At 41.8% G+C, this 17,292-nt stretch overlaps 1 protein-coding gene across 5 annotated transcripts in view; it reads left to right on the plus strand.

Annotated features, from left to right (window-relative positions):
* Positions 1–17,292, plus strand: part of LOC104847125 (zinc finger protein OZF-like) — a 181,325-nt gene that overhangs the window by 127,346 nt on the left and 36,687 nt on the right. For 2 of the 5 annotated variants that reach the window (XM_064280189.1, XM_064280190.1), the window contains exon 2: positions 8,710–8,932. The exons of 1 other annotated variant lie outside the window; for it this stretch is intronic. The gene's annotated coding sequence lies outside the window, so the exon portion shown is untranslated. Of the gene's footprint in view, positions 1–1,091; positions 8,933–17,292 lie in introns of those variants that run through there. 2 more of the 5 variants (XM_064280186.1, XM_064280185.1) reach the window with 2 other exon arrangements.

Genomic DNA, 17,292 nt, shown 5'->3' on the forward strand with positions numbered 1-17,292 from the left:
GATTTGTTCTTTTGGCTCTCCATGGTGTATTCAGTATCACCAACACAACTCAAAGGCATTGATTATCGTTCTACAGTCTTTGTTATTCACTTACCAGGTTTTGCACGCATATGAAGCAATTGAAAAAACCATGGCTTGGGTCAGGCACACTTTAGTCTTCAAGGTGACATCTTTGTTTTTTTAACAATTTAAAAAGGTCTTCTGCAGCAGATTTTCCTAATGCAGTGTCTTTTGATTTCTTGACAGCCGCTTCTATGGATGTTGATTGTGGACTCAAGTAAAATGAAGTCTTTGACAACTTCAGTCTTTTCTCTATTTATCATGATATTTCTTATAGTCCAGATGTAAGGATTTTTGTTTTCTTTATGTTGAGGTGTAATTCATACTGAAGGCTATGATATTTGGTCTTCATCAGTTTAAGTGCTTCAAGTCGTCTTCACTTTCAGCAAACAAGGTTGTGTCATCTGCATAATGCAGGTTGTTAATAAATCTTCCTCCAATCCTGATGCAATGTCATTCCTCTTCAATTTGTCATTCCCGGCATTGTTAAAGTTTCAAGTTTAGGTTTTGCTTTTGTGAATAGTGCTGCTCTGTTCATTCTTTTTCCGTGCTCTAAATGCACAATAACTTCCAACTGAGGGAAAACGGCTGAGTTGCAGATCATAGCCAAATTTAAATTGATTAGGAAATTACAGTGTTCTCTACCCATTTTCCCTTCCACAAAATAAGCATATGTATTTTATCTGTTCCATTTGTTTTGGCCAACATGGGGATTCTCAAATGTATTAAATTATGCTTTGTAAAGCTTATGAAATAGTATGTTACTTTAAGTTTATTCTGCAGTGATCTTGCACTACTGCAATAGTGACAAGGCTGTGCGTGTTTTCCCACTGTAAATTTGCCATTCTGTGACTTTTTAGGGGTTCGTTATAGAGTTTGGAAAAGTATAGTTTCATTGGAAAATTTTTCCCTAGTATGTAACTTATGGTCTTCACTCATTTTTTGCTTCCTTCGATAGAGTCCTAAATTTTAATATAATTGAATTTTCAATCTCTTCCTTTGTGTCTTTTTTTTTTTTTTTCTCTCTCTACTAATGTCATGAAATTGTGCTTATAATTTCTGAACGTGTTATTTTACATTTTGACATTTAAAGTTAATCTACTTGGAATTTATTTTTGCATGTGGAGTATGTAGGAATACATTCATTGTTCCAGTTAGATAATTAGTTGACTCTACCCCACATATTAAAGTGCCTGAAGTTTCTGGCAGTGCCCTGTAGTGTGCTTCCTCTGTGATTAGACAATTCTTCATATAAGTTGGTGAGCCTGTTCCAGGGCTATGTATTTTTTTCCAATGGATCTATTTGTGTATTCCTATACTGATCCTCCACCACTCATATGAGGGTTTGTCGTACGGTGGTGGCTTGCATGTTGCTGTGATGCTGGAAGCTATTCCACTGATATTTCAAATGCCAGGAGTGTCACCCATGGGGGACAGGTTTCGGGGAGCTTCCAGACTAAGACAGACTAGAAGAAGGAACTGGTAATATACTTTTGAAAAAATCTGGCCAGTGAAAACCTTATAGAACATTGTATAATATACTGCCAGAAAATGAGCCCCTCAGATTGGAGAGCACTCAAAACATGACTTGAGAAGAGCTGACTCCTCAAAGTAGAGTCGACCTTAATGGGGACACTAATTTGCTGATGTGTCAAAACCCAAAATGAAAAGAAACAGCTACAGGCAGCCATTAATAATTAGAATGTGCAATGTATGAAGTATGAATCTAGGAAAATTGGAAGTCATCAAAAATGAAATGCATAAAGATCGATATCATATGTGTTAGTGAGCGGAAATGGACCAGTATTGGTATTTTTAAGTCAGACAATCACGTGGTCTGCCATGCTGAGAATGACAAAATGAAGAATAACGTCACATTTTTCATCAAAAAGAACATTTCAAGATCTATCCTGAAATACAACACTGTCAGTGATAGAATAATATCCATACACCTAAAAGGAAGAGCAGTTAATATTACTATTACTCCAATTTACGCAGCTAATTAACACTAAGGTATTACTCACATTTACACATCAACCACTAATGCCAAAGGTGAAGAAATTGAAGTTTTTTTTTTACCAACTTCTGCAGTCAGAAATTGATAAAGTGTGCAATCAGGATTTACTGGTATTTACAGATGATTGGAATGCGAAAGTTGGAAATAAGAAAGGTCAGTAGTTGGAAAATATGGCCTTGGTGATAGAAACGATGCAAGAGATCACATGATAGAATTTTGTAAGACCAACAACTTATTCATTCAAAAAACCTTTCAGCAACTTAAACTGTGACTATACAAGTGGACCTTGCCGGATGGAATATACAGGAATCAAATTGATGACATCTGTGGAAACAAGCAATAGAGAAGCTCCCTGTTATCAGACAGATCATGGCCAGGGGCTTACTGCAGAACAAGCTGTGCAGTGCTCATATTCAAGTTCAAGTTGAAGCTGACAAAAATTAAATTTAGGAGAGCTTAATGACGACCTTGAGTATCCACCACCACCAACTACCCACTGCTGTCAAGCCGATTCCGACTCATAGCAACCCTATAGGACAGAATAGAACTGCTCTGTAGAGTTTCCAAGGAGCGCCTGGCGGATTTGAACTGCCAACCTCTTGGTTAACAGCCATAGCACTTAACCATTACGCCACCAGGATTTCCACCTTGAGTATAGCCCACCTGAATTTGGAGACCCTGTCAAGAATAGATCTGATGCACTGAACACTAATGACCGAAGACCAGACAAGTTGTGGAGTGACATCAAGGACAGTCACACCTGAAGAAAGCAAGAGGTCATTAAAAAGACAGGAAAGAAAGAAAAGACCAAAACGGAAGTGAGAAGAGACTCTGAAACTTGCTCTTGAACATCGAATTGCTAAAGCAAGTGGTAAAAACGATGAAGTAAAAACTGAACAGAAGTTTTTAAAGGGCTGCTCGAGAAGACAAAGTATTATAATGAAATATGCGAAGACCAGCAGTTAGAAAACCATACTCGGTATTCCTCAAGCTGAAATAACTGAAGAAAAAGCCTCAAGTTGCAATATTGAAGGTCTCTATGGGCAAAAAATTGAATCATGCGGGAAGCATCAAAAGATGAAGGAAGAGATACATAGAGTCACTGTACCAAGAAGAATTGGTCGGTGTTCAGTCATTTCAGAAGGGAGCATATGATCAAGAAGCAATGGTACTGAGTGAAGGAGTCCAAGGTACGGTGAATGTACTGGTGAAAAACAAGGCTACAGAAATTCAAGGAATACCCATTGAGATGTTTCAAAAAATGGATGTAAACCTGGAAGTGTTCACTCTTCTGTGCCAAGAAATTTAGAAGTCCACTACCTGGTCAGTTCCTCCACTTGTCTGTCAGTTCGTCGTACTGTGGGGGCTTGCGTGTTGCTGTGACGCTGGAAACTATGCCATCGGTATTCAGATACCAGAAGGGTCACCCATGGTGGAGAGATTTCAGCTGAGCTTCCAGACTAAGACTAGGAAGAAGGACTTGGCAGTCTACTTCTGAAAAGATTTAGCCAGCAGAAACCTTTTATCAGTGGAACATCTTCTTATGTAGTGCTGGAGGATGAGCCCCTCAGGTTGGAAGGCACTCAAAAGACGACTGGGAAAGAGCTGCCCCCTCAAAGGAAGGTCGACCTTAATGATGTGGTTGGAGTCAAACTTTCAGGACTTTCATTTGTTAACGTGGCACTACTCAAAATGAGAAGAAACTGTTGCAAACATCCGTTAATAATGATGTCATCTTGAAAACTGGTGCACCTGACCCAAGCCATGGTGTTTTCTGTCGCCTCATATGCACGTGAAAGCTGGACAGTGAATAAGGAAGACTGAAGAAGAACTGACACCTTTGAATTGTGTGGGCGAAGAATATTGAATATAGCATGGAGTGCCAAAAGAACTAACAAATCTGTCTTGGAAAAAGTACAGCCAAGTGCTCCTCATAAGCAAGGATGGCGAGACTGCGTCTCACATACTTTGAACATGTTATCAGGAGGGATCGGTCCCTGGAGAAGGACATGCTTGGTAAGTAGAGGGTCAGCGAAAAAGAGGAAGACCTTCCATGAGATGGATTGAGACAGTGGCTGCAGCGATGGGCTCAGGCATAACAACAATTGTGAGGATGGCACAGGACTGGGCAGTTATTTCATTCTGTTTTGCGTAGGGTCACCAAGAGTTGGAACCAACTCAACAGCACCAAACAGCAACAACAACACTTTTCTTTGTTTATCCATTCATCTGTCAGTGGACATTTAGACTGTTTCCACCTTTAGGCTCTTGTGGATAAAAAGAGACTGGTTAATCGGCCTTCACTGTGATGTTTTATGTTTATGTGGCTAGACGTGGGGTGGGCTAAGTTTCTTGTATCCATAGGCGTGAGAGGCTAAAATTTTCTGGTTGGTTTGTTTGTTTCTCTCCCTTCTTATCTTTGGACTTCGCTAGGGATGTCTTCTTAAATTAGATCTTAAACATTTAAAAAAAAAAAAATTAATCCCCCTTTATTATACAGGATCCCTGTTGATACGATGGTATACTCGTGGGGTGGGGAGGAAGCAGTCTATAGTCCTAGGATTGGATTTCAGCCTGTTGGTGAGCCCGATCTCCTCAAATGGCACCTTCACAAGTGGCTCGTAGCTCTCCTCCTCTACCCTTAGATGAGACAGAAATCCTAGATGGAATTGCTATTGGGTCTCTCCCTTCCCCCAGATCCTTAAAACCCCAGTTAGTTAAAGATCTGGTCACGTATTTTTCTTTGAGCGCAAACCTTTTTAAGGAGAACAGGAAGCTTTGTGTTACTTTTCCCTCCTCCTGCTGGGAACGTGAGGGGAATTTTCTCCCATCATCACGATGAGAATCTGGTAGGGCTCCTGGAGCTAAAACTCAGGAAAGTGTGTGGGATGGAGGGGAGACGCCGTATGAGTGTGTGTTCTGATATTTGACTCTCAAGCAGACCTAGAGTGAGTCTTGTGCTATCAGTCAATTCAGTTTAAGTTTTTCTACCCCAGGACTGGCTTCAGCAGCAAGTTCTCCAAGGCTTTTGCTTCCATAAAAGGTCATTCTCTATATTTGCCTGACTGTGTGTCCAATTTGGGGGAAAGCATTTTGCCTATGACTTCAGTTCTCTGATGGATCTGAGAAGAATTGTTGATTTTCAGTTTGTTCAGCCTTTTTCATGTAGTGAAGGTAGGAATAATGACTTCCAAGTCCATGCTGGATTACATGTAATGTATTTATTTTTGCTGTCAGTGTGTCTTTTTTTTGTTTCCTTTTATGTTCTTCGTTTATGCTGCTTTTAGTTTTCCAGTGTCCCAATTTATCTTCCGCCTATTGCTAATCAGCTTCTCTTTTCTGGAGTGAGCAGTGTTTCTGCCTTCTGCTAGGCCTGTACATTGGGACTTGAAGTTGATGAGCATCTGAAGTGTATGTTTTTGATTTACTGTCCACACCAGTAGTATTTATGATCTATAAGCATTTGGATATTTCTGATTTCTTCACATCTCTGTCACCTGTGCCCTCAAGAGATAGGCTGTGTGTAAACTTTACCTAAATCAACTTTATTAAATGAAGCAACCAGAGGTAAGGACTGTAAGGCAAGCAGTATACCTGACACACAGGACTTTGCTGGGAAGATCTCAATGTCTGAATTGAGTAGGATGTTTCCTTGGTCTCCTTGCCATAGTGCCCCGTCAGGCTCTAGATCATTCATGTTGTTATTCTAGAGTAACAACCAGAATAACAGCAAAAGTGTGTGTATAGGAACAGAAATGGACTTCTAAGGAATTTGGGCTTCAAACACAAATGGACCTGCATTCCAACCCTGGGTCATCTACATTCTAATTGGGCAGCATTGAGCATACGATTAATTGTTTAAGTTTCCTGAAATAACTATGAACCAGTTTCACATTGTGTGTTTGAGTTGTCATAACTGGTGTTTCATGGTTTTTCAAAACCTTTCCCATGTAGTAGTTGCTCAATAAATGAAATTTTTAAATTAATATATATCGTGGTAATGTGTGTTGGGATTTTTGCTGACTTTGAACTGCATAACCTAGTTCCCTGCGATGGAGGAGACTTTTGGATTTTGCCTGAAGATGGAAGTTTTGAAACCATATTTCCAGGAATGATTGCAGATGACCTAGGCAGCTCACTTCACCCACTGCCCTGACAAGAGGAGCCTTCCTCTAATACAGCAGCCTTTTGTCTCCTCACTGATGTTGAAACCAATCTGTTTCTCACACTCTACTCTTTAGTGGGCCCTACAGGCCGGGAAGTTCCAGGCATCACTGTTCACGTACTCATATGCTCATATGGCTTTTATGGACTATCCACGTGAAAAAATTGTGAAGTAGAACCTCCACGGGGGAGGAGTGTAAGTTTCTTAGTACTCATGGGCAAACTGACTGTTAAACCTACCTTACAAAATGGGAATCTTGAGCCATTCTTCATGGCCAGCAAACAGAAGGGCATGCTATTTTGTTATTTTACAACAGCAGAGTGTATTGTATGTGTTTCCGGGTATAAGTTTGTTCAGTGGTGTGGTTACTCACAATTGGCTCAAAAGTTTAAGAATTGTGTGCTCGTCTAGATTCTCGTGTTCTCTGTCTCTCACCTGAACTCTGCTAACTTTTCAATCCCCTTGCCTGTTAGCATGAAAGAATCTGAGAGGATGACAGCGTATTTGTTGAGTTACAAAAAAATAGGTAACAGACATGTAAAAATGTATAATTCTTAAAAGAAGATCCACTTTTTGGCAGGTGGTCTTGTCACCTCCCATTGAGCGGGGTTGCCCGTTTGTCCAGGACTGTAGACCTCTCATGGTCGCTGAGGGAAACAAGGAAAAGCCACTGTTCCATCAGTGTTCCCTAGTTATTAATATCTCATCCTGCTTCATGTTTTGTTGAATGTGCTGGGGGGTCTTATGGATGGAGGTGAAATTGCTTTTTTTCTGCAAAGAAATGATTGTCTGAAGCGTAAATAGGGCTTCCTCTTGTAGAGAATGTCTCTCCTTTCTGCTTTGTGTTCTGGCTATTAACATACAGAGTACTGAGATGGGAATTAGGCGGTGTCAAACCACCTGGCCTCAGTTGGTAAGGAGGACTTCAGTTATCTCACACTTTTTTCATTACTCAGTGAATAGATTGCACTGATCGAGCTTGTCTCAGGGTTTGAGTTGAGGAACAGGAATACGTTGTAACAGAGAACAGACATCTAGTGCCCTTGGAGCTTGGTCTCTGGAGTCTTTCCCCCGAAAGACAAAACCTGCCTGTTAAACTGACTTTGTGTTTCTCTCCTGGTTATAAGCCTTGAGGGCCTGTAAGTGTTGTAATAGTGTGCCTTGGCTTCAGGGGTCACTTTGGACACAGAGTTGTGGATTGATACCTCATTAGAGTTTTACTGCGTTTATTACAAATTTGACGTAATGATTTTGTTACAGATAAACTCATACCAGTCCACCTGTACAGACTCTGGAGACCAAAGTATTGGCCCAGCATCAGAGAAATGTTGCCGTCCACTGTCTTCCCTCACGATCTGCCATTGCCTGTGAGCACTGTGTCAGCCACACCCACTTGTTCTCCCAGCAGAAGATCTAAGGAGAGTCAAGCTAGGACCTATTCAGAGCCACGGCTTAGGGAGCACCAGGAAGGCAGGAGTCCTTTGGAGGATGAACCCTGCATGGAGGGAGTTATATTTGAGTAAATCAACTGGAAAAAATCTCTTGGTTTGAGGCTGTTAAACTTCCACACTTTCCCTTTGTTTTTAGTTTCCGTCATCCACTCACGCCTTCCGTGTCCACGGAGCCGATCCTCCCCATTTGTTTTCAGTATTACCTTTGCACACTTGCATTGTCTGCAGTGCCTTTCTGCTACGCTTTCCTAACTGCACCCTGTTTATGACACTGTTCCTTTCAGTCCTCAGTGAATAATTTTTTAGCACATTGCTTACCCTTCTGACCATTGTCAAAATCCTGGAACATCCAAATGCCTCAAAGTCTCTCTGTGGTCACAGGTGCCTTGTTCCTCATAAAAGTTCAGTGCCATTGTGTTTCACATTGTGAAACTCCACTTAAAATTATTGGATCAGTTTCTCAGCAGGTTGATAAAGGAGAAACAGTGTCCAGCAAATATTTAATAATGCGATTCATGAAAAATAACTCCTGTTACACTGTGTGTGGGGGGGAATCTGTGATTTCCATGTCATTGAAGAGCAGCATAACAACCAGTGGAGGCATGTGAGGTGAGTACCATTCACATAAGTGTGAGCAGTACCTCAGGAGAGAGTCTTAAGGTATCGGGACATAGATAGGGTCGCAATGGGTCAGAATCGTCTTGACGGCAATGGGCACGTGTGTATGTACCTGAGTGTGCATAAAACTAGCTCTAAAATTGTGTGTTCGCATAATTTTCAGACTTGTCATAAACATGAACGAGATCTTGAGTATGGGAAACATATTTCACTTGTGCACATTTTCCCGAAAGCCCCTTTATTTAGAAACACTGTGGCAGTAATAGACTTGACCTGTATGAGATGATTCAGTCTGTTCAACATGAGATAACCCAGGGCAGTGTTTGCACATTTACTGTGTACTGTATATGAAGTGATGAAAAACTGAATTCTAACAGCATGCTGCCTATTTTTGACAGAAGGCATGCAGATGAGCGCCTCCATGAAAGTAAAGAAGGGAAAGACAAGGAAAGAAAAGATGGTAATTGAGGCTGGAAACCTTTCAGCACGATTCCGTATCTTACCATCCTGAAAAGCACCCCTACTAGAGAAAATCCTCTGAACGCCGTCAACGTGGAAAAGCTTTCAGGAATCCTACTTCATTTGAACATCACGTCAGATCTCACACTGGATGCCATGCCTGTGAGTGTAAGGAGTGTGGAGTGGCCTGCAGTTGTTCTCGTTCCCTAAGCACTCATGTGAAAACTCTTACTGGACAGAAAATTGATAAATGTAAGGAATGTGGCATCACCTGTAGTTCCTCATCCGTCAGCACACATGTACGAAGTCATGGTAGAGAGAGGCCCTGTGAGTGTAAGGAATTTGGGAAAGCCTTTGTCAGTTCTCAGCCCTCATTGAATGTAAAACAATTCAAAGTGGAAAGCATCCTTATGATGGTAAGGAATATGGGAATATCTTTGGTTCTTCCTGGTCCCTCAGTAAACATACAGATATTCACAGTGGAGTGAGGCCTGATGAATGTAAGGAATGTGGGAAAGCCATTTAAGGACTCACAGTGGAGAGTGGCCTCCTAAATGTCAGGAATGTGGGAAAAGCTTTTAGTCCTTCCTCATAGGCAATTAAGAACTCACAGTGGAGAACGGCCCCTCAAAGGTAAGGAATGTGGAAAAGCCTTTCACCAGTGCTCACACCTGATCAACCATATAAGAGCAGCTTTATAAATGTAAGGAATGAGGAAACAGCTTCAGTTCTCTCTCTGCTATTCGAACACGTGTGAGAAGGTATCCTGAAAGTGTGTGTGTGTGTGTGTGTGTGTGTGTTTGCGCGCGTGCGCGGACACGCTTCAGTGTCCATCATTCCTCCAGGCTTGACGACACCTCACACACTGGGGAGACTCCGCAGTTGTAAGCAGACTGCTTGTAGCACATGACTTGGAGTAAGTGTCAGAATGTTATTTTGGTGTGGTTATATAAAAATTTACTTTATTACAAAATCTCAAGAACTCTTGGTGTCTTAACTTTTGTGTGTTTTTTTTTTTTACCAACTATGTTTTAAAAGTTTTTATTTATACTTTTTCACATTGTAAGGCAGTCTGTTCTCATTGTACAAAACTTGATTTTGTCAGACAATTATAAGGGAATGCAAAAACCACTCAGAATTTACCACTCTCGCTATTTTAGGTACTTTAGGTTTTTTTGTATGCAAAGCAGTATTTTCTGAAAGCCTGGATTATGCACTATGTGTAGTGTTTTACCAAACATTTTTTTCATTCTTTTCCTGTTTCCCCTCCCAATTATAATGATTCTTAGTTTACTAATGAGGAAACTGCACAGAAAATTTTAACCTGCATCCCACCATTTCAAAATAATGTCCCTCAAAATGGTGCTTTGAGAAGCTGGGTATTCGTTGCAGGAGGGCTCCCATTGTGGATATATAGCGATGGTGCCCCGCACAGACCCACAACCTGACCTAGATGCCGTGGAGCTTATCTCCAGCACAGGCACAGAACCTGTATTTTGAAACAGTCCTGCTTTTGGTAATTTTTGTGGTTCAAGGTGCATGCATAGGCCAGGAGTGTCGATCGCTTCAGGAAGAGGTCGACGGGAAGGGGGTCAGGGCACTTTTAGCAGGTCCTCCCTTCATCTGTCGTGCTGTACACTTTAACAGTCCTCAAAGCAACGTTTGTGTCCCTTCTCCAGAGCGAAAATCTGGCCCTTCACTCTGGTCATGGAGGTACCAGCCCAGGGATATCATCTTCTTGCTGACTGGCGAATCTGGCGTGTTCCAGTCAATTCCAGTGGGTGGAATTGTTTTGACTCTGGGAATCAGTTACTGAAGTTTACCTATATTCTGCTGTTGTTAGGTGCCGTCAAGTTGACTCTGACTCATAGGGACTGTGTGTACACCTGAACGAAACACTGCTCAGTCCTGCACCATGCTCACAGTCGTTATTCTTGAGCCCTTTGTTGTAACCACTGTGTCAGTCCACCTCATTGAGGGTCTTCCCCTCTTCAGCTGTCCCTCTACGAAGCATGATGTCCTTCTCCAGGCACTGGTCCCTACTGATAACATGTATGTGAGACACAGTTTCGCCGTCCTTGCTTCTAAGGAGCATTCTGGTCGTACTTCTTCCAGGATAGATTTGTTCACTCTTTTCTTAGTCGTTGGTATAGTCCGTATTCTTCAATACCATAATTCAGAGGAGCCATTTCTTCTTTGGTTTTTTTATTGTCCAGCTTTTGTATGCATATGAGACGATTGGAAACACCATGGCTTGCGTCAGGTGCACCTTAGTCTCTAAAGTGACATCTTTGCTTTTTAGCACTTTAAAGAGATCTTTTGCGGCAGATTTTCCCAACGCAGTAGGTCATTTGATTTCTTGACTACTCCTTCCATGTTTGTTGATGGTAGACCCAAGTAAATTGAAATGCATCACAGCTTTAATCTTTTCTCTGTTTATCGTGATGTCCCTTATTGATAAACAATTGTGAGGATTTTTGTTTTCTTTTTGTTGAGCCATAATCCGTACTCAAGGCCGTAGTCCTTGATCTTCATCAGTAAGTGCTTCAAGTCTTCTTCATTTTCAGCAAAGGGGTTGTTTCATCTGAATTTCACAGGTTGTTAATGAGTCTTCCGCCAGCCTTGATGCCCCAGGGATTCTTCCTCATATAGTTCAGCTTCTCAAATTATTTCCTCAGCATACAGATTGAATAAGTATGGTGAAAGGATACGACCCTGACACACATTTTTCCTGACTTTCAACCATGCAGTATCCCCTTCTTCTGTCCAATCAACTGCTTCTTGGTCTATGTACAGGTTCCTCATGAGCACAATTAAGCATTGTATTATTGCCATTCTTATTGAGGAATTCCCTCAACAAGATGGATTGACAAAATGTTTGCAACAGTGCGCTGAAACATAGCAACAATTGTGAGGATAATAAAGGACCAGGGTGTGTTTTGTTCTGTTCCACATAGGGTCACCATGAGTCAGAACTGATTGACGGTTCCAAGCAGCAAACACAGAATGATTACTTGTGGCCTCAGAAACTAAGAGTATCTTAAAACTCACGGTTTGCTTTTATTACAAATCCTTGCTTCACAGAGACATAAAGCATAATTATAATCCAATTGTTAATATTGACAAATTGAGGTAAAATATTGAGGGCATCTGTTAACTGAAGGCTGCAAAGTATTAAAAGTTCTGGAGACAGCCCATTTTGCAGATAAAAGGACCTATTCCTGTTCACAGTGTAGGTTTAATAATATTTATTGATGATTCATGTACTCAGGATAACAGTGGCCACTTAGGGCTTCCTATGCGTGGTGACATCGTGAAATTTGGGAAGCGTGTTTTGTGTGGAATTAAGTCTGCTAGTGCAGACAAGTTACTGGCAGTCACTACATCTGCAGATCATGGTTCTGGACTTAAAGGGAATATTGTGTGTTGTTGTTTTGTTAGGTGCCATCAACTTGCTTCTGGTGTTTAGTGATCCTCAGTACAACAGATTGAAATCCTGCCTGGCCCGGCACCATCCTCAGAATTGTTGCTATGCCTGAACCCAACATTGAGTCACCGTGTCAGTCCATCTCTTTTGGGATCTTCCTCTTTCTTATGGACCCTCTACTTTGCCAAGCATGATGTATACATAGACATTAAATATATGTTTGGTGTCTGTCATGCAACGGGGCCATTTTTGGGGGAAAAAGGGGGATTCTTAACTTCATTGGGAACTAGACTATGTCCTGGAATATTGATAGCTGCTTTATTAAAGGCTTTACAAGTGCCTTCTTGGATATCAGTAATTCATTGTAGGGCTCACACAAGGGAGAATGACAAAATTTCTGAAGTCAGTGATATTTCTGACAGAGCTGCAAAGGTCAGTGTTAAGCCATGGCAGACCCTAAACTGGGAACCCCCACTTTCCACCCGATAGGAAATTTTTGTTCGTTCCCGAATGTTTTTGTCACAAAAGAAAAGTAGGAATTGAATTTTTTTTCTCATTCATTCAACAAATATTTATTGGTCATGTTACTATATGCCAAGCATTATTACTAAGATGCTGGGTTAACAAAACTGGTATAAATTCCTGAGGGAAAGGATGGTAGTGGAATCTAGGATGGAGGGCCATTCTGTCGAGGAAATAGGTACAGGGTTGGAGATAAAATATAGAGCCGTTGACTCTAAATCCAAGATAGAAAGTTATGGGGGCTTTTCAGCAGAAGACTGTCATGCCTGACTTGTGTGTGTGGCAAAGATACACGGAAACCTTCACTAGCACAACAGCTCCCACATTTACAGTTCAATGACATTGATTGCTTTTTTCATGCAGTGCCGCCATCATCACTATCTTCTTCCAAAAACTCCACCATCTTTAACATAAACTCAGTGTCTTATTCATGGTAGTGGTTATTTCAATTACATTAAGAGTCACATTTCACTAGGGGGAAAAGAAAGTGATTTGCTAAACTTTGGATTTAGACTGCATGGAATAGTTTAATGCTGAAAAAATATCCTACAAACGTTTCACAGGCACTCACTTCTATAGTTCAACAGTAATTAGGTATAAAACAGATCCCGGATATCATCACTAGTTCAAAATTTCAGACTTCTTCATCTTTAAAGAAACAACTGAGCATTGGGACTACGAAGGAATTAAAAGGATGTTGTGAAAAGGAGAAAGATCTAATCAGTAGAAAAACAGAAATCTGCTATTTGCAGATAGAGCCTGCAGAAGACAGGTCTGATGTCTCTCGATTCACCTTGGGGTGCAAGTGGTTTCGAGAACCAGCGTAGTCAGACAAAAGTGGATGGCAGTTATTCATGGAGTTTTATTTGGCTGTTAAATAACTGTTGATTTAGACTGATGCAAAAATGTCCCATGGGATGGTTTGTCCCCAGCTACTTCTACTTAATGTTCATTTGCAAGTGACTTTTACAGAAACGTTCCCATCCTTGCAAGGGATGTAGAGTTGGGCCACTGTGAAGATCCGGCTTGGCAGCAGTAATACTCATCTACCAGCTGCTTCCTTGTCAGCTTACCTTCATTCATGGTCGTGAATTAAAGCCATGTGCGCTAAACTGTGGGAGCTCAGTCTGTACTCTCATATCAATACCTCAGAACAAGACTGATCCTAGATAATAGCATGGGTGCCTCTTTATTTTTGATTCTGGGAAATATTTATTTGTGAAGATGGAACAATTACTAAAGGGACTAAATTATAATGCAAATGTGGTGTTATTTATGGCATTGACTAAATCCCAGGAGAAATTCCTTAGGCCCAGAAAGAAAACCTCTTAGCTAAGAATTTAGATTCTCACGCTCCAGGTTTAATCTACTGCATAGACTTGGATTGGGAAAGACTTGCTAATGAACTTCACAATTATGTTTTTAACCCGTGACAAATAAGTAACCATGGAACAACGGCCTTCCATCCTGGTCACAGAGGTTGCGGGGGTTTACAGCGACAGCTAATGCGTTCCATCCAGTGACAACTCTGGACCAGAAAATGTCCAGATATTCTGGTAGAGTGTATCTTATTTGAACAACCATTGCTAGCTTATTTAATTGAAACTTGAAATTGCACCCCTAGATGTATTCCTTCCATATTCTGTGGGAACGGTAAGAGTACATTGGGGAAAGATGCTGGTATGACTTCACGGTTCTTCCCCACATCACCTCAACTTCCTTATTTTCCCACATCACCTCAGCTTTTTTTTCCTACCTCATGCAGTGCTCCAAGGAACATGGCTGGACCTGTGGATGCCAGAAAGAGAGATCACCCGTAAGAAAGAAACTAAGCATACCTTTACATGTGTATGTCAGAATTCAGAAGGGCCTATGGGGGGGGATTGTCCTCCATGTGGCAAAATAGCAGTTGACAGTGGGTGCAGATGTATTGTCCCGTGGTTCAGATAGCCCACTAGTTCTGTACCTGTGTAACACTGCTCATGTGAATGGTAGTGGACTGACGAGATAGCGTTGGCTAGATTAGTAACACTGCTGCCTATCTTATTCGACAGAGTGGCCCAACCCCATGTCCCTTGCACATGTGGAAAAGTTTGTGTAAAAATCAGTTGCAAATGAAGAGAAGGAGAAATAGTCATTGAGAGTAAAGGAATGTGTAAATGATAATGCCGCGAGGGAAATCCAGCATTAAAGGAGTGCTCAAGATAGACTCGGAGCAAAAGAACAATGTTTCTTAGCACAGTTACACCAGACGTCCCGGATGGTGAAGCCCTGTGTTTGCCAAGACCACCCCTGTTTTTACAACCTGCCTGGGTCAAATGGAACATGATGATGAAGTGGACCAATGGTAATGACTGAATGGAGCTTAAGTAACGTGCCCATGTCTTTTGACTTGTTATTCAGGTTACATCTATCATTTGGGAAGGAATTTTCAGACACTATCTCCTACCAGATCATTATACCTTATAATATACAACTTCCATTTAACTGATGACTGTAAAACTGTAAACCTTGATGATCTCCTGTTTAGAAATGTCTCTGGTTATAATGGGTGAAATGTAACAATGGCCTGCCCGGGATACTAGAGTGCGCTATACACAAGTACCCTTGTTTTTCTGCATAGAAAACTATTAAGCAAAATAGAAAAAGACAATGCATTTCTGATGTTTTTAAAGCAGTAGGCATCACATTGTGGATCCGAATTCCAATAGGAAAGTGCCTCACCATGAGATGAGAAAAGCTATGGGGAGATCTTATGGCATGCTCAGACTAAAATTACATCTACGGTGACTACTACTCACCTAACAGTAGTGTGGGGGAACCTACTTTTTGGGTACGAAACATTGGCAATGACCTGCATGGTGCATTGAACAACACGGGCCCCAAGGCAGAAAGTTACAGAGGAGCAGCTACTAGTCTGGGCATCATGGGACAGACCGGATTCACGTTTAATGAGGAGCTCCGTTCAGAGGGGACAGAATTATTAACTACGTAAGTATATTAGAGGGAATTATTTTCCAGAAGGACTAAGAGTCAACCTGGAAAGATGATCAGGCTTCACAGGTGCTTTACCTTCAGGCAGACTCTATGAATAACGGTGAATAACACTAGGACTCAACACCGGGAAGAGGCTTGTACCCAGACCTTTCGTAGCCTGTTGACTAAACAGATGTAGGTCTGTGTTAGGTAAGTGGCAAATTCCACCTTCATTGCCAGTGACATGGTAAGGATCAGTGTGAAGCAAACCCAAGATACATCTTGGGGGCGATGCAGCGCTCACCTTCCCACTTCTCCATGCTTATTGCCAGCTGTCCATGTGGCCCTCTCTGTCTGCCCCTGGCCACCCAAATCTGGGTCAGAGCTCACAAGTTACGAGGACACTCCTCAAACGAGGTGCCCATACAGTACTTCTCTGACCCTACCCACAAGGAGCTAAGGCACACTTTAACAAGTGCAGTATGATAGGTGACTTTTGTGTGGGCCCTTTCTAGCCGTGGTCTTGTAACTCTCACCCAAGTGATTGGGCAGGACCGTGTGGCAGGGTTATTGTGGTCCAATAAAGGGATTTGTCACTTTTGCTTGACATGAGCCATCCTGGGGCAGGAAAGAAGATCCCACCACCACCAAGAAGGAAGAGCCTGCACATCCTTTGGACCTGGGGGATCCTGGTGCTGAGAAGCTCCTGGACCTAGAAGACGGAGCAAGCTGTTACACTGAAGATGATGAGAAGTGCTGAAGAGAAGCAGCAAGAGAGACCCGGCCGCAGGAGATGGCATGGTGCGTGTCCCAGCCCATGGAGAGAGAAAGCTGAGTGCCTTTGGGCAGAGGCCTAGGGCCAGGGAGAGGCGTAACTGTGAGCGTGGCTTGGAAGAGGCTGTCCCGATGGAAGAAGTGTATCCTTGAATGTTTCCTGAGCCTGAATTTTAACCTGTTATTTCCCTAACGAACCCCGTAATCGTGAATATGGTCTGTGAATTCTGGGTAGCCATTGCAGTGAATTAGGACCCAGCGGAGAAGTAGAGAGTGCCGTGGGAGGAACGGTTGGTTTCGGTATTAGTAAAGCTGGCGGAGAGAGAAGGCACGTCTGCCCTCCTCATAGGAATCAGCTTAGGGCTGTTGATCTTGATTTCTCCTTTCTGGTCATGAAGTGAGAGGAGGCCAGATGCTGCCCTCATGCCGTTTTTACAACAAATTTAAGAGGAAACTGTCCTCAGGTTTGTTAACTCATTGGATCGACTCAAAGAATTCACAAAAAAAGGTTATACTTAGGAAAACATCTTTAATAAAGAGGTTACAAATAAAGAACATAGGGCGAGGTCTTTATTGGTCCCCCACACTTAGCTTCCTGTTTGTTACCAAGGGACCCACTACCCTTAATTCTGCACAATTTTATCATAAGATACCGGGAGGTGAAATGAGTAATCAAACTAGAATAAAAACTACCAGTATAAGGGAGGATGTAGAGCTGGTAGTGTTGAGGAAAGGGGAAAGGAATTTTTCACTATAAAATTTTCCTTCCTGAGTTTCCTTGTTTCAAATCCTATTCATGGCACCAATGGTTTATAGTTACAAA

The sequence above is a fragment of the Loxodonta africana genome, chromosome 3 (genome assembly GCF_030014295.1).
Source record: "Loxodonta africana isolate mLoxAfr1 chromosome 3, mLoxAfr1.hap2, whole genome shotgun sequence".
Taxonomy (NCBI): Eukaryota; Metazoa; Chordata; class Mammalia; order Proboscidea; family Elephantidae; genus Loxodonta; species Loxodonta africana.